This window comes from Bos indicus x Bos taurus, chromosome 17 (assembly GCF_003369695.1).
Source record: "Bos indicus x Bos taurus breed Angus x Brahman F1 hybrid chromosome 17, Bos_hybrid_MaternalHap_v2.0, whole genome shotgun sequence".
In the NCBI taxonomy this organism is placed as follows: Eukaryota; Metazoa; Chordata; class Mammalia; order Artiodactyla; family Bovidae; genus Bos; species Bos indicus x Bos taurus.
In genome coordinates, this window is record NC_040092.1 from 56975386 (window position 1) to 56999479 (window position 24094).

A 24094-nucleotide genomic window follows, 5' to 3' on the forward strand; every position below is an offset into this window, starting at 1 on the left:
TGATATTCTGAGTTTTTTCAAGTCAAATGACCAAGATATTTTGAAAGACTAGGTGAAATGATTCTAGTCCTTGCTTAAGCACTAAGAAGATTTTTCACGATTGCATATGTCAAGCATTAGCATTCAAAACAAATTTAATTACTAATGAACCTGAGGTCACACAGTACAGAGCGAAGAGTATGAACCTTTATATTTAGGCCATTATGAATATAGATCCTGGCTCTGCCACTTAGTAGCCCAGGTGATCTTAGGGTAATCTTAGTTTCCTTATCAGGAAAGTGGGAATAATTAACCAAACAGTTCTAAGAGGTGGGTAAGATCAGCCATCATTCATGTGAAATGCTTAAAATAGTGCATGACACAGAGCAATAATTTAATAATTACTATGTATATCTTCCCCATGATAGTTAGGGCAGAGGGCATAAATTCTAATAGCTGAGAAATGGGGATAATATAAATTAAGGCCAAGTGAGCATATGCAGAATTTTGTTGGATAGAAACGGGACATTGGTAACATAAAAATCCCATTATGCTATTTTTTTCACCACCCTTTTTGTTCGCAGTTTCCTCATTTGACTTGTAAAAATATCTAAAACTGCCTACAAATGAAAAAATTATTGACTTTTATAATCATCAGTTAAGAATTGGTTAAGCACATTATGGGGGTAAGAATTCCATCAATTGATGACGTCTTTGTCCAGTTGCATTAAGAAAGATGAAGGAGACATTCCAGCAAAACTTCAAAGAAAAAGAAGAGTGGCCATGGTTGGTACACTGACATGGTGGGTGCAACACTTGGTTATATCCCTTTATACCCAACCATCAGGGCTTTTTTTCATTATACCATTGAAACTAAGTCTTCCTAAAACAAAGTTCCCTTACAGAGTTTATGATTCCTATCTCTACTCAAAATTTGATACCCATTCTTGTCCTCTTTGACCTCAATCTTGTGCTTATCAACCAGATGATTAAAATTGCTGTTGTCTGTACCATTGTCAATATACTATAATTGTTGTTGTAGATATCATCATTAACTTACAAACTCAGGTTGTTTCTCCAGGGCACAATGAACTAACAGGCTCAAGTTATGGACCACGTGGGCCGAGAATCATAAACCAGAGATACCCTAGACTCCCGAAACTATGATTATCCTGGTCCTTTCTTCTTCCCCTTTAAAGAAAAAAAAATCCCAAACTCAAAAGACCAAGATGGAGTGGCCCTGAGGCTTGCCTGCCATTTCTTTCTTCATGTTCTGCAATAAATCCCTACTTTGCTATCAGAGTTGAGTTTGGCTTTATGACCCATGGGCACATAAACCCTTTGCTGGATTTCACCTTGCAACCCCTGTGGAGTATATTGAATATTCTCTTTACATTTACCAGCTCAATTATTAACATTCCCATAATTCCATTTTTCTTCTATTCTTTTTTCCATTTTAAAAAATTTATTTATTTTTGTTAAATTATTTTGTTAAATTTATTATTAAAATAAATAAAAGTTATTTATTTTGAAGGATAATTGCTTTACAGAATTGCACTGGTTTCTACCAAACATCAACATGAGTCAGCCATAGGTATGTTGGAATACAGTTGATTAACAATGTTGTGACTGTATCAGATACACAGCCAAGCGACTCAGCCTTACATCTACATGTAGCCATTCTCCCCCACATTCCCCTCCCATCCAGGCTGCCACATAACATTAGCAGAGTTTCTGTGCTATGTAGGTCCTCATAATTCTTTCCATTTCTTATTTCAAAATATTAGCATCCAATAAGAAAAATTAACATCTCGGAAGAACTCTCCCTTCCCTTTACACTAATGATTTACAGAACAAAGTATTCCTTTCTTTAGGGAGACAATACAATAAATCTATTATTTTATTTACTTTTCTCACATATATTTAAAATGTCCTTGGTTGCTTGGACTATTTGAGAGATAGGACAAGAAGCTGAATGAAGGATAGAGGTTTATAAAGGCTAAGAAACATGATGAGAATTTGCTCTTAATTTTGTACTCAAAGATTTTTTTTTTTTTTAATTTCAGAAGCAGGAGTTTAAAAATAAAGTACACCACTTATTTTAATGCAAACCAAAGCAGATGACAAGTAACAACGGTGAGGAAGAGAGAGAAAACAATTGTCCCTGACAATTATCTCTCTGGTTCTTCTGATCTCCTAGGAGACTGTGCTGAGGCCTTTAACAAAAATCATGAACTGGAATGTCCTCCTACTCACCTGTACTCAGACTGGATACAAAATTAAATTCACCAGAGTCTTGAGTAAATCAAACAACTCTGTGTTATTACTGCAAAAAAAATTATTATATAAAGATATTGACATACCCACTACTAAATATAAAATAGATAACCAACAGGGACCTACTATATAACACGGAACTATTCTTAATATTTTCTAATAACTTATAAGGGAAAAGAATCTGAAAAAAGAATATGTGTGTGTGTAAATGAATCACTTTGCTGTACAGTGATAAAAGTAACATAACATTGTAAATTAACTATACTTCAATGAAAAACATACATAAAGTTACCGATGTGTCACCAGGGTGGGGATGTCGTTTAATACCCAGCATTTTTGACAGCCGAGAATATGACTTATTAAGGACCATACACAGAAAGCAGCCTGTGGGGGCTGCTCCATGGTCCCTTTTAACTGATCTGCTCTTCTATCCTTATAATTGCTTTCTGGTTTCATCTTAAGGGGATGGACAGGCCTCCCATGGCTTAGCTCAGGAAAGCCAGTGTGGTCTTCCCACCCTATCTTCACAGATCTGTCCTCTTTCTGGGTATGTCATTCCTTGTCTCTCACATGTTCATTCCTATGCACTCTTTTATTATTATTAAGTTCTTATTTTTATTTGCTTATTTATTTGACTGATCCAAGTCTTAGTTGTGGTACTCAGGATCTTTGATCTCCACTGTGGCATGTGGAATCTATAACAGTTCCTTGACCTGGGATGGAACCCAGGCCCCCTGCATTGGGAGCAAGGAGTCTTACCCACTTCCCTGAGAGTCTCCTCTCCACTAGAGAGAATACATTGTCAAGATTTATTTCTTGCATATTCTTTCCTTATACCCAGTTTAGTGGTGCTCAAATTTTAACAGGCATAAGATTCACTTGGGGATGATGTCAGGGCCCAGGTATTTTTAATAAAGAATGCAGGTGCCTGGCAACACCAAGAGATTCTGCTGCAGTGGGTTGCAGCTTTCCTAACAAGCACCTCGGGAAATCCTGATGCAGGTGAACAGTGAAGCACATTTTAGAGACATGAGCTGCCACTGTTTTGACTATAGTTGTCCTCTACACCTCTGATCACACTACACAATGACCCCGATCAAAGTCCCTTCTCTAAGGCAACTTCTGTACACCAACTTTATGTTCACAGTTTTGTTCAATCTTAGTCTTATTTTCACTTGTTGTTTTAAAAATTGAAGGAGAGTTGACTTACAATGTTGTGTTAATTTCTGCTCTACAGCAAAGTGACTCAGTTATATACAGGCATACGCTTTTTCAAATTCTTTTCCACTGTGATTTATCACAGGATTGGATATAGTTCCCTGTGCTACAGTAAGACCCTGCGGCTTACCATTCTATATACACTGGTTTGCATCTGCTAACTCCAAACTCCCATTCTACCTGTCGCCCCTCCCTCGCTGGCAACCACAGGTCTGTTTTCTAGGTCTCTGAGTCTGTTTCTGCTGCACTCTATATTCAGCACAAATTGCTTTGGTTCACTTCTCATTATGAGTGTTGGTCCCACCAAACTTTTCCATCACCCTTTCATCTTTCCCCTCCCAATATATTCCCACCTTCTTCCTCTCCGTCCCTAATGCAGTCTTCAATCACCATCCCGTCATGGGGCATAACTGTAACTCCTGCCCCATGTTCCTGAGTCAGTTTCTATTTGAACAGAGTTGTGTAGTACGCATTGGTTCTCCTGGTTAAGCCTTTTAATAATGAGCATCTTACCTAGTGAGGCTGAAAGACTCATTTTCCACAATAAAAGCCAATGTTGGTGTCCAATTTGAAATAGTATGGTATAAAAAAAAATCACAACCCATAAAATAAATTTAAGTGTGCATAAATTTCATCTACCTATTCATTGCCTTACTCTTTAAACATGTTATTTAACTGTTATAGCTTTTTAAATAGAAAGTTATGAGTACAATTTAATTATCGAGATAAAAAGAATATAGCTAAATTCTATTTTATAGTTCTCTGAAATTTAAACTGAATCCAAACACTTGAATCAACTATCAATCAGACAAAGACAAAATATTTGCTTGGACAAAAAATATTTAATAGGATATAAATATTATAGCAAATCATGGGTAAATATTTGAAAGTAGTATCATAATAGTTTTATATTGGTGAAATGGTGAATTAAAGTATATAGATGGATGTATATACAATATACACTTTGATTTAATATGTATTTAAATTATTTAATATCCTATTAATTAGCATATGTACATACACATACTCATATGTTCATGAGCATATTGTTATTAGAGGTAGGTATAATTTTTGAGGTATAAAGAAAAATAAAGCACATAGTAAAATAATATTCATATTTACAAGTGTGAATTGATAACTGAAATACGATTACAACAATGATGTATGTTTTCGTGTGTATATCCCAGCTCAGTCACTTCTTGTTGGTCCTCCTTATTTTCCCATCCTTTAGTATTACTTGGGATTCCCAGGTGGTGCTAGTGGTTAAGAATCTGCTGCCTGATGCAGGAGACAGAAGAGACAAGGGTTCGATTCCTGGGTTGGGAAGATCCCCTGGAGGAAGGCATGGCAACCCTCTCCAATATTCTTGCCTGGAAAATCTCAAGGACAGAGGAGCCTGGCGGGCTACCGACCATAAGGTTGCAAAGAGTTGGACACAATAGATGTGATTTAGCACACGCACACTAGTGTTACGTGTTCCAAGGCTCAGTTCTTGGAAAACTTCCTTGCTTTTATCAACATGTCCTTTCTAAGTAATCTCACTTAAACTTTTATAAACCTCAGTAGTATTAATGATTTTGAAATTCATTCATTCCCCATCTAGACTGTTCCTTAAACTCCATTAAAAGCAAAAACTTTTCTCTTGACAGTCCCAACTTATCATATCCCAAACCAAACTCCTGATCTGCTCCCCATTCTCTATAACAGCTTCCCCACCATAACTCACACCAAGCTCATCTGATGTGGCCAACATCTCTTCCTCTCCTAACATGTGTCAAATTTTCCAGAAAATTCTGCCTTCTTCTTCCAAACATATGCAGAATCTAATTGCTAATTTCCACACTCACTGCAACCATGCTTTTGCAAGCCGCCACCATCTTCCACCAGGATTATCACAATAGCCTACAAACTGTCTTCCCTCCTCTGTCCTTCCACTGACACTTTGAAATCTTTGCCTCATGTTATGTTGTTGTTTAGTCACTAAGTCACATAGGTTGGATGAAGGCAGGAAGCAGGCAAGAAGAGAGAAACAAAACAGTTCTTTCTTAACCCGTTGCCCATACCCCAGGTTCGGGAACTTACTCTGCTGTTTATCTGTGCCTTCCTTCCTCCAGGCCACTGCTATCTCCATTCCTTAACCCATTTACTCAAGTAGGCTACTGTATTGGCAAATGGAGTCATGGAAAAATACAGATGAGACAGGATGAGGTGGCAAGGAGGGAAACAGGAAGAAAACAGAAGGAGGTGTGGCATGGGTGGATTAGGGTGGATGAACTTAGGAAAAACTGCCATGGAGTGCTGTGTTTCCACTCCTGCTGCAGAACTAAATCTCCTGGGAAAAATCGAAGGACTATTTCCGCTTCTTTTTTTCCCCCTCCTCAAGCACTGCTTTAAAAAAAAAGAAAAAAGATTTCCTGAATCCAGAGAGAGGGACAAACACGCTTTCAGTTCTGAGAAGAAAATCATGTGGCTAATAAATGAAAACGTACACCTTAGTGAACTTGAATATACCTTTCTGGCTTCACAGGGTTTAACAATGTGCTTCAGGAAATTGTAGAAGGTTAAAACACACACACACACACACACACACAAAATCATATGAAATTATATGGCTCTGCCTTCGCCCATTCATCCTTTCCATTCTTTTTTCCCTTTTTTCTTTTTGCTAGAAGTGTAGCTTATAAAAAAGAACCTGAAGGAAAACAATATCTGCTTTTGTTTACCTCCTATGGATTTCACTTGTATAATTAAATGAGTTACAAAATCTAAAATTAAATTGATGTTTGTCTCTGAAAATACTCTTTTTAAAAATATTGGTTTCTTGGAAATTTTAGAATCAGTTTTTGAACAAACCTTGATGCTGTTTATTAGCTCTGTGATAAGTAATGCTAATCAAGGGAAAAACAAACAAACAAAAACACCTAAAATTCATTTCATTTTAGCTCAACTTGCCCTCAAAGAAAATGTAACTATTGACTCTGATCACACTGGTTCCTACAATCTTACTTTTCAGTTTGAATGCTCTTATCTGCCATTTTTTGACCAGTTGGACCATGTATGTGTGTGTGTGTGTGTGTGTGTGTGTGTGTGTGTGTAATATATGTATAATATGTAACATATATATATATATATATACATACTTATATACACATGTTCTTTCCTTAGTCCTATTCTTGCTCTAATAAAAGGCACCTAGACACTATTATCTGACAAAGTTCAATGAGTTTTCACTTCCTTTCATGGCCTATTCCCATTTATGCATGGTCTCATTTGCCCTGATTTCTTTTGCCAACTTCCAAGAGTTTGGTTGATCTATTTCTGCCTAGTTTGGTTTCTGGTATTTTCATGCTCACTAATCTGTGAATATGCAATGGAGTAACACCCAAACCAGGTCCCCTGATTCCCTTCCATCCAAAAACTTTCTGAACTCCATCCTGGGCATTATTTTTCATATACCTCATTAAAATACACAGAAGGTTGTTATTGAGTCTCTCAGTCATTCCCAGCTCTTTGTGACCTCATGGACTATAGCCTGCCAGGCTCCACTGTCCATGAGATTTTCCAGGTAAGGATACTGGAGAAGGTTGCCATTTCCTTCGACCCAGGGATCGATTGAACTCTCATTTCTGCTTGGCAGGCAGATTCTCTACCACTGAGCAACCTGGAAAGCCTATAAGATAAGGTATAAGAATAGAAACCATCTTCCAACAAACAAAAGCCCAGAACCAGATGACTTTACAGGTGAATTCTACCAAAAATTTAGAGAAGAGCTAACACCTATCCTACTCAAACTCTTCCAGAAAATTGCAGAGGAAGGTAAACTGCCAAACTCATTCTATGAGGCCACCATCACCCTAATACTAAAACCAGACAAAGATGCCACAAAAAAAGAAAACTACAGGCCAATATCACTGCTGAACATAGATGCAAAAATTCTCAACCCCCAAATTCTAGCAAACAGAATCCAACAACATATTAAAAAGGTCATACATCATGACCAGTGGGCTTTATCCCAGGGATGCAAGGATTCTTCAATATTCACAAATCAATCAGTGTGATACACCACATTAACAAATTGAAAGATAAAAACAATATGATTATCTCAAAAAATTCAGAGAAAGCCTTTGACAAAATTTAACATCCATTTATGATAAAAACCCTCCAGAAAGCAGGCATAGAAGGAACATACCTCAACATAATAAAAGCCATATATGATAAACGCACAGCAAACATTATTCTCAATGATGAAAAATTGAAAGCATTTCCCCTACGTGAGGAACAAGACAAGGGTGCCCACTCTCAACACTACTATTCAACATAGTTTTGGAAGTTTTAGCCACAGCAATCAAAGAAGGAAAAGGAATCCAGATTGGAAAAGAAGAAGTAAAACTCTCACTGTTTGCAGATGACATGATCCTCTACATAGAAAACCCAAAAGACACCACCAGAAAACTACTAGAGCTAATCAGTGAGTATAGTAAAGTTGTGGGATATAATATTAACACACAGAAATCCCTTTCATTCCTATACACTAACAATGAGAAAACAGAAAGAGAAATTAAGGAAACAATTTCATTGCAATGAAAAAAATAAAATACTTAGCAATAAATCTACCTAAAGAAACAAAAGACCTATATATAGAAAACTATTAATGATGAAAGAAATCAAAGATGACACAAATAGATGGAGAAATATACCATGTTCATGGATCAGAAGAATCAATATAGTGAAAATGAGTATACTATCCAAAGCAACCTATAGATTCAATATATTCCCTACAAGCTACTAATGGTATTTTTCACAGAACTAGAACAAATAATTTCACAATTTGTATGGAAATACAAAAAAATCTCGAATAGCCAAAGCAATCTTGAGAAAGAAAAATGGGACTGGAGGAACCAACCTGCCTGACTTCAGACTATACTACAAAGCCACAGTCATCAAGACAGTATGGTACTGGCACAAAGACAGAAATATAGATCAATGGAACAAAATAGAAAGCCAAGAGATAAATTTATGCACCTATGGACACCTTATCTTTGACAAAGGAGGCAAGAGTATACAATGGAGAAAAGACAATCTCTTTAACAAGTGGTGCTGGGAAAACTGGTCAGCCACTTGTAAAAGAATGAAACTAGAACACTTTCTAACACCATACACAAAAATAAACTCAAAATGGATTAAAGATCTCAATGTAAGACCAGAAACTATAAAACTCCTAGCGGAAAACATAGGCAAAACACTCTCCGACATAAATCACAGCAGGATCCTCTATGACACACCTCCCAGAATATTGGAAATAAGAGCAAAAATAAAAAAATAGGACCTAATTAAACTTAAAAGCTTTTGCACAACGAAGGAAACTATAAACAACATGAAAAGACAGCCTTCAGAATGAGAGAAAATAATAGCAAATGAAGCAACTTACAAAGAATTAATCTCAAAAATATACAAGCAGCACATGCAGCTCAATACCAGAAAAATAAACGACCCAATCAAAAAATGGGCCAAAGAACTAAACAGACATTTCTCCAAAGAAGACATACAGAGGGCTAACAAACACATGAAAAGATGCTCAACATCACTCATTATCACAGAAATGCAAATCAAAAACACCATGAGGTACCATCTCATGCCAGTCAGACTGGCTGTTATTAAAAAGCCTACAAACAATAAATACTGGAGAAGGTGAGGAGGACAGGGAACCCTCTTACACTGTTGGTGGGAATGCAAACTAGTACAGCCACTATGGAGAACAGTGTAGAGATTTCTTAAAAAGCTGGAAACAGAACTGCCATATGACCTAGCAATCCCACTGCTGGGCATACACACCAAGGAAACCAGGACTGAAAGAGACACGTTTACCCCAGTGTTCATCTCAGCACTGTTTATAATAGCCAGGACATGGAAGCAACCTAGATGTCTATCAGCAGATGAATGAATAAGAAAGTGTGGTACATATATACAATGGAATATTACTCAGCCATTAAAAAGAACACATTTGAATCAGTTCTAATAAGGTGGGTGAAATTGGAGCCGATTATACAGAGTGAAGTAAGTCAGAAAGAAAAACACCAATACAGTATACTAACGCATATATATGGAATTTAGAAAGATGGTAATGATGACAGCAAAAGAGACACAGATATAAAGAATAGACTTTTGGACTCTGTGGGAGAGGGAGAAGGTGGGGTGATTTGAGAGAGTAGCATTGAAACATGCATATTACCATATGTGAAATAGATCACCAGTCCAAGTTCGATGCATAAAACAGGGCACTCAAAGCTGGTGCACTGGGACAACCCTGAGGGATGGGATGGGGACGGAGGTGGGAGGGGGGTTCAGGATGGGGGACACATGTACACCCATGGCTGATTTATGTCAATGTATGGCAAAAACCACTACAAAATTGTAAAGTAATTAGCCTCCAATTAAAATAAATGAATTAATTAAAAAAGAAAAAAGAATAGAAACCATTCCTAAATATATTTAGAGGCAAATGTTCCCCTGACCGCAAATGGGCCTGAGGGATATTTTTAGGCATATGGAAATGCCCTAAGATTGGATTGTGATAAGGATCACACAGTTGTACAAATTTACTAAAAGTCCCTGAACTGTGTACTTAAAATAGGTCAATTGCATGGTATGCAAATTATAGTACAGGAATAGAGAGTAGAGTGCTGGTTCCCAGGGTCTGAGGAAGGAAATGGGAGGATACTGGTCAGATACTGGTCAAGGGGTATGGAGTTTCATTTATGAAAAATTTTTAAGTTCCCAAGACCTAAGGTACAGCCTGGTGATTAGTTAATGATGCTGTGCTGTGTTCTTGAAACTTGCTAAGAGGGTAAATTTTAAGTGTTCTCACCACACACAAAAAAAAAAAAAGAAAAAGAAAAGAAAATGCTAACTATGTGGAATGATGGAAAGGCTAATTACCTTGATTGCAGTGATTATTTCACAATATTTACATATATCAAAACATCAAGTTATACACCTTGAATATATAAAAATTTTATTTGTCAATTATACCTCAACTAAGCTAGGGGAAAAACTCAAATGTTCCCAGAATATGATGTTATAATGCTGGTAATTATGATTCTGGGATAAAAGTACAGGAAAACAGAAGGTATATTTAGGATCCATTTTTTCCCCTGTTAAGTCTGATATTTTTATGGAGGAGCTCTAAAAAAGCCAATAATTTATACTGTAGAATTTATACTAAAAATCCAAGTCTCTCTCTCTCTCATTTTAATAGCTAATAATTATTGGGTCTATAATATAGGGCTAGAATTATGCTAATTTCCTTTCAGGGATTATTTTAATCATGGCAACAACTTTCTGAAGAACAAATATTATTCCATTATATAGATTTAGGAATTGAAGCCTCAGTAGGTTAAGTAACTTGGTCTAGAACATACAACTACTATACATGTTAGAACAAGGATTCAAATGCAGGTTTGAACACAGGATTCAAATACAGTTTGAACTGTTAATGATGTTTTGCTACCCTTCTCCAATACCATGTTCATAAGGTAACAAATGTTCATAAAACATCATTAAGAGTTCAAACTGTATAATAATAACAACCTGCATTTTAATCCTGGTTCTACCATCTACACAATAGTTGTGTATGTGCTAGACTAAGTTACTTAACCTACTGAGGTTTCAATTCCTAAATCTATATAATGGAATAATATTTGTTCTTCAGATAATCGTTTTCATGAACATGGTATTGATCCATTTTAAATTAGAAAAAATTACAATCCCTTAGCTAACACAGAAAATATCTCTTAGAAACATATTGGTAGGTACAGCATATATTGAAATAAAATATAATTGGAAAGTTCTCACCTTCTAATTAAAACAAAGCTCATTTAAAAAGATGCATAATTCTATGTTATAACACAGATTAGATGTAAGAAAGAATTCAAAAATCATTTCACCATAAATTGTTTTCGACAAATATTTAATGACTGCTACTCGGTCAATGCTCAGAGAAAAGCAAAAGGTTAGAGTTGTTCAGCAAGATAATCATTGGATGAGTATGAAGATGCCTGTCCCCTAAATGCTACAGACAGGGCTGGTAGCAGAGTAGAAGAGAAAGGGGATAAATAGCTGCTTCCCCTAAGTCCTTGAAAATCTAAGGCTCTACATTCTAAACGTGTACAAAAATTGTCCAGGTAACCACAGTTTCAGGGTTTGTTTACTGACTACTCAGTACTATAGCTCTTTACATTTCTAAGAGGTCAGAACTTTGTTTAAGAGCAACGAGAGGGAGGGGATATATCTATACTTATAACTGATTCACATTCTTATACAGCAAAAACTAACACAACATTGTAAAGCAATTATACTCAAATTAAAAAATAAATTTTAAAAAAGGAGCAATGAAAAAGAATGTCACATTGCAAATTTTCTAGGTATTTTGTTTTTGGAGATTTTTTTAATGATACCTAGTTTTTCCATATTTGCTGAAAGTGTTAGGGGCAAAGGGTTTAGAAAGACATTTCTCTTATTCCATAACTAAATAAAGAAAAAAAGAAAGAAAGAAAAGGAAAGATGGAAAACAAAGAGAAAGTCCTAAAGGAAATAGGACTCTCTATCTACCTCTACCACTCTTAAGTAAATTTGTTATCCTTTCCAAAACATTCACTGATGCATCTCCTCTGTGTATACACGATTTCATGTTTTCTTGCGAATACATTTTATATACATCTCTCAGTTCAGTTCAGTTCAGTTCAGTCGCTCAGTCGTGTCCGACTCTTTGTGACCCCATGAATCGCATCTCTAGATACCTAATAATCCACATACTAACTGAAATGACTATACAGTGTTCCACTTTAGTGATGCAGAATAGCTTGCATAAATATATTCTTTCAAGATGTTTCTAATATTTTACTATTATGAATGGACTCTATGAACACCTGAAATATTTGCCTTTTTAAAAATTATTTTTATTATATGTATATTCCTAAATAAGTGGTTTTCCTGAGGTGTATTTTGGAAGGTTGCAAACAGAGAACCGGTGAGGTTGTGTGTGTGTGTGTGTGTGTGTGTGTGTGTATGCGCTCAGTCCTGTCTGACTCTTTGCAGCCCCATGGATTGTAGTCCACCAGGCTCCTCTGCCCATGGAATCTTCCAGGAAAGAATACTGAGAGGGTTGCCATTTCCTTCCCCAGGAGATCTTCCCAACCCAGGGATCAAATGTGCATATCTTGTGTCTTCTGCATTGGCAGGCAGATTCTTTACCAGTAGTACCACCTCGGAAGCCCCTCAGTGAAGCTAGAGTCCTAGAAATATTTTTATTGCCTACTATATAGGAGCAAATTAAAATAAGAACTGATCTGCATGCAAAACTACTGTATCAAGTCAGGCATCCTTTTGTATAGTATAGATAATGTAATTTACTTTGAACATTATATTGTTCTCATAACAGCCCAGAAAGAGTTGAATAGATCAAAGTTTTAAAAATTCCTATTCAATTCCTAGAAAGGTCATCTGTAAACTAACATTATTCATTTATTAAGAGCATATACATTTCATGCTGAAAATCTACTGATAGCATGAGGATGAATGCATACAGAACCTGAGAGTAGCCACAGAAGTCTGATTTTCCAGCTACATCATTAGCTGCATGAGCAATTCAGTCTTTGAAAATCATTATTCTCACTGATAAAATAAATAGGAGAATTTGTAATCTCTGAGATTCCTTGTAAGTTCTAAGTCCTAAAAGATACTTTATTGCAAAAAAGACAGACTCAGTAATTTTATTTCCCCCAACTTCCTTTCATATTGAATATAGACGACTGATCTTATTAAGCAAGCACTGGAAACAAAGGGTGAAATTTCTATTCCCTTTCCGAGTGACCTGGCCATTCACCCAGTGAAATTAACCAGAAATCTAAGAGCCCTTCAACCCTGCCGAGTTACCGCAATTCCTCATTCACTTGGACTTAAATCCTATAAAAATGTCCTTAAATCTTCAACTCCGTACTCACCCATTTCCTCCCATCGGTACTACTGTAATAGCCTGTTTGCTCCTGTTAGTTCTCTCCATATAGTAACTCAAACTGCACATTTGATCATGTTCCTCTCCAGACCAAACTTGCCATCCTCTTAGCCTATATGATGAGCTGTCATGACTTGACACAGCAAACAAGTGTTCTTCCAATCTGGCTCTCATCCTTTACCCCTTCTTTCTCTCTCTCTGCTCTTCTCTGTCTCTGTGTCTTTCTTTCCGCGGCTCTGTGTTGCTGGAGTTCCTAAGCCAAAGTGCAGTGAATGGCACCACCAAACAGACACATAAAGTCTAAACAATTGCCGAGTCTTTTAAAATATCTCTGCAACTGATCCCCTTCTCTCCACCTGTGCGTAAACCATCCTAACCAAGCCATCTTTCTCCAACAGAAACACTGCAATAACTACTCACTGACACAAGCCTCCTGACAGGGAAGAAGACATTGGAATAGTTCAGGCAAGGTCTCATCTAATAAAGATTATGCAGTGACACAATTTTTCTCGTCACACAAGCCAACTGTGTGATTTTTCCATGACATAGATCCCATGTGTACATTTTTTAAAGTTAGTGTGTGCATGGTATCGTGTCCAACTCTTTGTGACCCTGTGGACTGTACCCTGCCAGGCTTCTCTGTCCATGGGATTCTCCAGGCAAGAACACTGGTGTGGACTTCTATGACCTCCACTAGGGAGTCATCCCGACCCAGAGATCAAATTCATATCTCTTATGTCTCATGCATTGGCAGGTGGGTTCTTTACCAGAGTCACCAGGGAAACCCTTTGTAAAGTCAGTAATTTCACTAATGACAGTACTTGCAAAGAATGAGGTGCTCTAGAATTAGTTTCTAAGGTTCCAGAAAATAGAGTATTTTTAAGTTTTCTGGTGATTTATGACTGCAGCCACAAAATTAAAAGACTCTTGCTCCTTGGAAGAAAAGCTATGACAAACCTAGACAGTGTACTAAAAACCAGAGACATCACTTTGCTGACAAAGGTCTGTCTAGTCAAAGTTATGGTTTTTCCAGTAGTCATGTATGGATATGAGAGGTGGACCATAAAGAAGGCTGAGCGCTGAAGAATTGATACTTTCCAAATGTGGTGCTGGAGATGACTCTTGATAGACCCTTGGACTGCAAAGAGATCAAACCAGTCAATCCTAAAGAAAATCAACCCTGAATATTCATTAGAAGGACTGGTGGTGAAGCTGAAACTCCAATACTTTGGCCACTGATGTGAAAAACTGACTTCTTGGAAAAGACCCTGATACTGGGAAAGATTAAATTCAGAGAAGGCGGCGGCAGAGGATAAGATGGTTGGATGGTATCACTGACTCAATGGACATGAGTTTGAGCAAACTCAGGTAAATAGTGAAGGACAGGGAAGCCTTTTGTGTTGCAGTTCATGCAGCTGCAAAGAATCAGACACAACTTAGTGATTGAACAACAACAATTTGTAGATGACTTTCTTTTCTGTTTTCTGACTTTGGGATTATGGATATAAATATCTAAGCTAATAGAGAGCTTTTAGGGCTTCCTTGGTGGCTCAGATGGTAAAGAATCTGCCTGTAATGTGGGAGATCTGGGTTCAGTCCCTGGGTCAGGAAGATTCCCTGGAGAAGGAATTGACAATCCACTCCAGTATTCTTGCCTGGAGAATCCTATGAACAGAGAAGCCTGGCAGGCTACAGTCCATGGGATCGCAAAGAGTCAGACACAACTGAACGACTAACATACAGACACAGAGAGCTTTAAAGAACATGTTGGAAATTACTCAGGATTTAATCTGAGTCTCTATATTTTTCCTCAGACTAAATGCATACTAGTTAAAATAACATAACTATGTCATGATTTTAAACATTTTTTTAGTTTATGGTGAAGAAGAAATGCACTTCCTGATTCATAGAAAATAAGTCATCAAACCATATTTTCTTCTCATATTTAGTTTTGTTAAGTACCAGAAAACGATGTTTCTATAGCCTGCTGTATATTTCACATTTAACTTTTAAGTCCTAATATTTCTACCAATTAATTTTTTCTTCTGAGATAAAATGAAAAGTCATATCTTAATAACTGCATGAAATGAAAATATTTAATTGTGAAGTCAAATTATCTTCCTAAGAGTGATGATATATTTATCTTTCCTCAAAAATCTCAAGGTTGTGATCACTGTTTCTAACAATCTAATGATTTCAATAGAAATAAGCCACAGCTACAGTGTATATAAGCAACTATAGGGTAACTGTTCCGTGATTTTCTGAGATCACACCATTAAGATTATGTGTTTCAGCATTTTCAGACACTGTTCTCTTTACTTAATTTATTATCACTCAAAATTCTATTATCATTTAGAAAACTTGTTTGCATTTACAATTAAAGTCATTTTCTTTAAAGGAAAGATTTAATCTTTAAGAAGCTTGAACAGATCACACCTGGCTTCCCAAGCTTCTGGGTAGGTGGCTGGAAGAAGGTTGCCAAATTTTAAATATTAAAGTCACTACTGCACGACCAATATTGAACCAGATTTTAAGTTGGCTATTTTTATAAAAATAAAAATGTCTTTTGTAAAATAAAAAAGCTTCTTCTTTCAGAACATATAAAAGTATATTTTCCCTTCCTAGTCAGGCACGAGGAAACACAAACATTGTGTTCGCCGACAAATGGCTGTCTCAAAGCCTACAAGTCATTTACCACAAATGCCCCTATGTTTCTGACACTTAATTCAGACACAGTGGTCTCTTCGAGCAGAGTAATTTTTTCTTCCTTTTACTCCAATGACAAAGCTTTCACTTCTTTCATTTACACCCTCATATACTTACTGCTTCAAGGAACACTTATCCAATCAGTTCCTTGGGATGCAGACATAGTCAATTCCCTGGCACACACACAGCATAGAATGGAAGAGAGGCAATTAGGAACTCTGGAGGTTAAAAACAGATGCGGCCTTGCAAGAGGTAAGTGAAGACGTCAAGGCAAAACTGAAACAGAAGGACTTTGATCTGGTTCAGCATGGGGTGGTGTGAGTGGAGGAGAAGATGGTGTGAGTGGCGAAAGAAGCTGGAAAAGAAGTCAGGGTCAGATTGTTGTTGTTTAGTCATTAAGTCATGTCTGACTCTTTTGAGACCCTGTGGACTGTAGCCCGCCAGTCTCCTCTGTTCATGGAATTCTCCATACAAGAATACTGGAATGGGTTGCCATTTCCTCCTCTAGGGGATCTTTCCAACCCAGGGACAGAACTCACGTCTCCTGCATTGGCAGTCGGATTTGTTTCCAATGAGATACCAGGGAAGCCCCAGGTTCAGATTACACGTGAAAATATTATGCACCTTGGGCTTTATTCTCCAGGCAAGAGGCAGCTTTGAAATGTTTAAAATAATGAAATCACAAGATCATATTTCCCTTTTAGAAATATTATTTCAAGCAAGGTGAGAATACCAAGTGAGATGAGAGCCAGTCTGGAAGATGGAGAGTGACTAAGAGATACGGCAGTAGAACATTTAAAAGATGTTGGTTCTACAGATTAGGACTATCCTAAACCACAAGCAATTATGGAAATTAATGACTTCCTGAGAAACAAGAAATGACAAAACTGATTTTTTTTGGAAGTGGAAGCAAAGGAAGAAGAGTAGTCCAGGATTTTTGCATTTCGAAGTTGAACATCTGGTGATATCTTAATTAAGAAAAACAGTCCCTAAGAAAAGTTTGTGGATAAGAAGATGAGAGATAGCTGAATACATTGACTTTGAGGTATGTGGATGACACTATTAACATGGAGCTCTCTACTAAATGGTTATGAACACAAGTCTGAATCTGAAGACCCATGCCTGGGCTTAGCACAGAGATGGTGTATGAAGCCCAATGCCTAAGAATACGTGGGCACAGGGACCTTCTGTATAGCACAGGGAACTAATTCAATATCTTGTAATACTCTATAATAGAAAAGAATCTGAAAAAGGATGTGTGTGTGTGTGTGTACATTAAGTGAGGTAAAGTGAAGTGAAGTGAAAGTCGTGTCCAACTCTTTGTGACCCCAAAGACTATACAGTCCATGGAATTCTCCAAGCCAGAATACTGGAGTGGGTAGCATTTCCCTTCCCCAGGGGATCTTCCCAACCCTGTGATAGGACCCAGGTCTCCCATATTGGAGGCAGATTCTTTACCAGTTGAGCCACAAGGGAAGCTCAAGAATACTGGAGTGGGTAGCCTAGCCCTTCTCCAAGGGATCTTCCTGAGCCAGGAATTGACCTGGGGTCTCCTGCATTACAGGCAGATTCTTTACCAACTGAGCTCTCAGGGATTTATGTATACACACATATATTTGTATAAGTGCATCACTTTGTTTTACATTCAAAACACTATAAATCAACTGTACTTGAATAAAAAAATTTAAAAGAACATGTGGGCAATTAGCATCATATGCACAGTGATATAACATCTTCTGGAGGGCATTATATAGCATCTCTAACACGTAACCACCACAACTAAGAAATTTCACTTCTAGGAATTTTATAAAAAAAGAAACAAACTTTCAGAAACATAAGATTAAGGGTGAACCTTGCAAAGATAGAGAATTATAACAAAAAAACAGAACAATTTAAATGACCACCAATATTATATTGGTCAGATAATTATGCTACATTTAATCAACAAAACCCTACTTAGCTTTTAAAAAAATAATGAGCTCTACACGTATTGAAATGAAAGGTTGTCAGGACATTTTTGAGTGAGAGAAATACTTGTTTACATGTTTTATATTAATAATAACTAATATCTATTAAGCCCTCATTATGTGCCAGGTATCATTACAAATTCTTGGTGTATATGAAGACACCACATCTTTAGAACAACCCTATGAGGTATGCAGTATTATTTATATATTACAAATGAGGAAACTATAGTACAGAGTGGTGAGGTAATTTGACTAATATCACAGTGTCTGTAAGTGCCCAAGCCAGGATTCAAATCCACACAAGGAGCAGAGTCTATGAATTATCTGAGATGAAATCTTCTGCCCTGCCCCAGAATGAAAACCAGAAAAATTAACCTAAGTTATAGGAAAGTCAAGAACATTACATTCTCATGACCTGAATTAGTAGATCAAGAATCATGATCACTGAAAACTCTATTTTTACCTAGAATAAAATGCACAGGTAAAAATACATGAAGCTGTTCAGATTGGTTTACTCAGGGGAAGGAAAATGGAAAAGGCAAACTTTTTAAAACCTTCTTCATTCTCTGAATTTGTGTGCGACAAGCAAATATTATTTTTGTATAATTAAAAAGAGAATGAAGCAGGAGAAAAGGGGCATTACAAATTCATTTCAGATCATATGTGCTGTGCTGAGTCGCTCAGTCGTGTCCGACTCTTTGCAACCTCATGGACTGTAGCCTGTCAGGTTCCTCTGTCCATGGGGATTCTCCAGGCAAGAACAGTGGAGTCAGTTGCCATGCCTTGTTCCAGGGGATGTTCCCGACCTGGCGACTGAACCCAGGTCTCCCACGTTGCAGGTCGATTCTTTACCGTCTGAGCCACCATGGCAAAAAGCCCTTTGTTCCCTTGTAGTACATTTAGTCCCGTGCTTTGCAAACATCATCATTTAGTTTGTAGTATATGGCCAAGCCTCAGCAGGGCTATTTAATTATTTCATTCTTTCCTGACTTCATGCTATAGATGTTCAAGACCTAGAACCCACGTATATTTGAAGATTTGTTGCGTACAGGGGGTTGCATATAGAAAGGCATACGCTGATTGAGAAAAGCCGAGTACACAGTTTTGGCAGATCTAGTGTTGTATTTGTCAAATATGAACAACCTTGAAAGCTGAGAGTGGTCAAGGAGAAACGGATTCACTGGAAGAAGTAAATAAACCTCCAAGGAATCAAGTTATAATAAACACAAAAATTAAATTCCTATATCCTTGAAGATGATGTACTGGACAGAGTTCAGATGAAAAAAAGGATGGATAAGGCTTTTGTTCACACTTCTTATTTCTATAGGGGCTGTATGATTTTATTATATTTTAAATTTTTATTTATTTTTTTGATGCTATAAAGTGTTTTTTCCAAAAGGGAAAAATGATTTAAAAGTGAACAGGAGATGAATTTTAGCTGTAACCTGTAAGACTGATCTTAGTAAATGGAATACCTTTGTTGTATTGGGCATGACTTCCAAAATCCAAAAACACATAAGGATTATTAAATTAAGAAGACTCAATTAATATACTTTGAAGAATTAGTCATTTTAAGCCATTTTTAACTTTTCAATTTATAATAGAAAAGACACAAAGATATAGATTACATATAAAAAAATAAATTGGATGAGACTGTACCAATATGCTCCCAATAACTATCCTGTTGAGGACAAAGATTATGGTGATTTTAACTTCCTTCTTTTGACTTTTCTACATTTGCCAATAAACATATTTTATAAATTGGAAAATTGTCAATAGCAAGCAATATATTAAAAATATATATCACTAAAATATCAAAACATTTCCATTTAAAAGATAAATGACATGATATATGGATTTATACAGAGTTATGAGGTGAGTCTTTAAACTACTCAGCCAGAGAGTAACAAGATGAACTTCTGAAAGAAATCCAGAGACTAACGTAGAGATAGAGAAAGAGCTCCAAGAAGGGGAGAAAATTGGCTCTCAAAATTAAACATGGATGCAGTCTTTCTGCTTTCAATGAATACATTTGAATCAGTCATTCCCTTTCATAAAAAGAAATAAGAATATTGTTTTAAGCATGAAAGTAAAGATTTTGAAAATAAGTATCTTTGTAACTTCTGCCTAGTCTGTTCATATGTTACTGGAGAAAGTACATAAAAAGAAGACCTGAAAAACCCTGACTCCTTTGCTTAGATACCTCAGCTTTACGCCACTAATGAAAAATGTTAATTTAGGTTTTGACTCCTATTAAGCAGCGGTTAGCAATTCTGTCCTGAAGAATACATTTCAAACCTAGTGGTATGATTTTGTTCAATTCTCCCATTTCTGGTTTACTGGATGTTCTTTACACTCTAGGCTACAAAGAACTTCTTTCCTTAATGTGATATTTCTCCTTTTAACCCAAGAAACCTCCAATTTATAATAGAGAACTAGGAAATTCTAATGATTTCTCTTCCAATAATAAGGAAAAGTGATCTCATAAAAGGTAAGGCTGGTTTGTTTAACTATTCATATTGTTTTACTTTCCTTCAGAAAATTCCTCCAAATTCTGGTATAGACTCAAGGGTTATAGGCTCAAAAACAGGCTATAATATTTCTATCGGTAAAATTTTACTTTGCTTTCCTTTTGACTTTTCCAAATAATTTCTTTCTCTCTTCTATTAGAAACTGTGGGCCTGTCAATGTTGATAATTAACATTATCAACAGACTGAGGGAGCGCATTGAGGGGGTGAGGGTAGTGGAGGGAAAGACATGGTAGATACTCAAGGCAGGCATTAGACACTAAGATCTCTTGCAGGGAGTTAGCTGTGTGTTTGTCCTTAATGAACAGGTAGACCACAGGGAATTAATATTCTTGAGAAGTGAACACTGCCTGTCATTGGCTTTTCTTCTTCTTTACAAAGGCTCTTGGTTTTCATGAGGTGCCTTTTTATCTTAATGAAAGGGCTATGCCTTTAGGTCATGATCCTACTCAGTGAAAGTTCTGGCTGAATCTGAGGTTCCAGCTGAATTTAGAAACGATCAAAGCAGGCAAAATATGTGTTGTCATGGTAATTTTCCCTTTCTTTTAAGTAATACTGGAACTAAAGAATTGATTCATATTTTGAGAGAGGAATCTATAAGCTTCTAAATAGAATCTAGGTAAGTCACGGAATCTAAGAACATGTAAGTGTTTGATGAACAAATGAATACATGGGTTACAAACATTGTGATTTTGGTCTTTTAAGGTAATATATGTATACACACACATGCATATACATATATTATCTACATATACATGTGTACATATATGTATATACATATATTACTAAAAAGACCAAAATTAAGATTTTTGCAAAAAGACTATAAATTTATACACACCTATATGTACATAACTCTGTTGTACACCTGAAGCTACACAACATTGTAAGTACACTATATTTTAATAAGATTTTTTAATGGTTAAATGGTAAATTTTATATGATATTTTATTACAACAAAAACCTTAAAAAACAAACAAACCCACCAAAATATAATATATGACTAATTAGCATTTTGGTTCTTAAAAAGTCTTATCTCTAAAGCATGAAAAGCTCTATAATATGCTTGGTTTTATTCATTCATGTTATTCAGGCCCAAGCTTTCCCAGATCAAAATTCTTACTGCTTTATCCCCATCTTTGGTTCCATTTTGTAACAATTTAATGAGTGAGGGATTCTTTAAAGAAAAATTTCCATGTAAGAAGATGTAAGGCTTTTTTTCTGTATTGCAACAAATATTCCTTTGCACAGATTTTCTTTCCTCCTTACAGAGACTAATTGAGGTTCTATACATTTTTCAAATTTAACTCACCTGTGCCGCTATTCCTGTTTCTAGCCTCCACACCATTCTGTCTTCTCCCAGCATTATTCACTTACATCTGCATCAATGGTTCTCAATCCTAGACAAACATCAGTCTCACCTAGGAAGCTTTTAAAACTTAACAATGCCTGGGCTCCATTCCCAGGACTGACTTAATATGTCTAGGTTAATATCCCAGCACAGACAGAATATTTTAAAGCTGCAAAGGTGATTCTAATTTCAGCCAAGGTTGAGCACCCCTACTCTGTATAATACTGACCTTACTGCAGTATGATTATTTGTTAAACTTTATCTCCCACTGAGGTTTTTGGCACTTTAAATCAGACTTGGGTGAATTGCAATGCTTGTTGAGTTTGATCTATGCAATCTACTCTGTGGAACACTCCAGAAGATCTAAAATTCAAGAAGACGTCATCTCTTAGTTAAGGAAATCACAAACTGTTATAAAAGTACTGGACTAGAACACACCTAGCACACCATAACTGTGACCTACGAAACTTTATGTGAAGTAAAAATAAAACATTAGGATAAAGAATCAGATCATCTTGAGAAATCAGGAAGACCTGATGGAGAAAGAGGAGTCTTAGGATGGACCATGTGTAGAATTTTAAATAAGATTATGTTTATGATTTTTACAGAGAGAAATGAAAAACAGTGGGGAGATAAAAAACAGTAATTTTTTGTAAACAGCAACAGAGTAAGGAAAGGGGAAGAGGTGGAAAAGTGAAATCCATTAAGAAAATAGTTTCTGTACCATAAAGAAACAACTTCAAGAGAAGGAGGAAATGAATGTAGAAAGTCAGTGGGGTGAAATCATGGGGGTTTTGAATGTTCAGTGAATAAGCATGGATTCCTTGATGGTTTCTGAACAGGGACTAATGTACTGAGACACTTGTGCTTTTCAAAAAAAAAAAAAAAATCAATCTTCCTAATTAATTATCTTGTAGTCTTGAAAATGCTTTTTATGTGATCTGAATTACATTATATGAATACTATAAGCAAGGCTTTCTTATGTTAAAATGCTTTTCATTATGTGGTCAATGTACTCATCAAAAAATAGATCACGAAGGAACAGACACATAAATTACATCTGTTCCTGGACGATTGTATTTCACTGGCTTAGCTGAGAAGAAAATAAATGAAGGGGAAGTTGTAACAATGGCTGTGGTGGGTCTCCTAAAAACATCTAAAAGATGCAGCTATCTTTTTTTGGGTGGGGGAGGGGTTATCAAAAGACAGAAAAGGTGAAAAAAAGTTCTTTCACTTAATGCTATTTTCTGTCCGGCCAAATGTAAATAAGGTCTCATATCATATAGTCATATTTATTTCTATATTACTGTTTGTGGCTGAAAAATGCAATATTTGTTGCTGAAAAGGCCTGCAGAAAATGATTTGATTAGTGTGATATCACTTTAGGCTTGACATGTTTGCTCAGGTTATTGGTCAACTTGATGAAGAGGCTGATACTATACTCATCTGGGTATTGCCTCAACAAGCTGTATTTGTCCCATTCCACTACCCTATAGAGAGTATTTTTAAGATCTAGGCTAAGCTATTGTTTTAATTTTACAAATGGCATTTCATCAATAAAGTCATCAATAAAGCAATGGGATAAATAGCACATATGAAAAACCTAAAACAAATCAACATTTACAACCATTGGACTCACTTTTTTATTTTAAATTTGATCTTAGAGCTCTGTGTATCTGTGTTTGTGAATGTGTGTATGTGTTTATATATACATAAACATCCCAAAAAGAAGTGAAGAACACTGGAGAATTCAGATACTCATGCAGATATTTAAGGCTCAAAATATCAGAGTTTAAATTTATAACTTAACATTTGTCTTTGCCCATAGCATATAGTGATATTTTATGAAATTATATGGTTAGATTCCATGTTTCGCATACACGTGCTTCATGTACTCAAGTACATTCTATGTACCCTGTGGGCATTTTCAATCTTCTAATTGTATTATGCCCTTTGAAATTTGATTGCAAAAAATAGTGAATTCTCAAGATAGAGGCTTCTAGTTCCAGACAAGATGGAATAAACACAATCTATTTTACTATTCCCTCTAATCCTCAAAAA

The 24094-nt window shown here is 36.2% G+C and overlaps 1 protein-coding gene across 2 annotated transcripts in view; it reads right to left on the reverse strand.

The window, feature by feature from the left end:
- The window catches only part of INPP4B (inositol polyphosphate-4-phosphatase type II B), an 850869-nt gene that overhangs the window by 155769 nt on the left and 671006 nt on the right, over positions 1 to 24094 (reverse strand). The gene's annotated exons all lie outside the window — the stretch shown is intronic.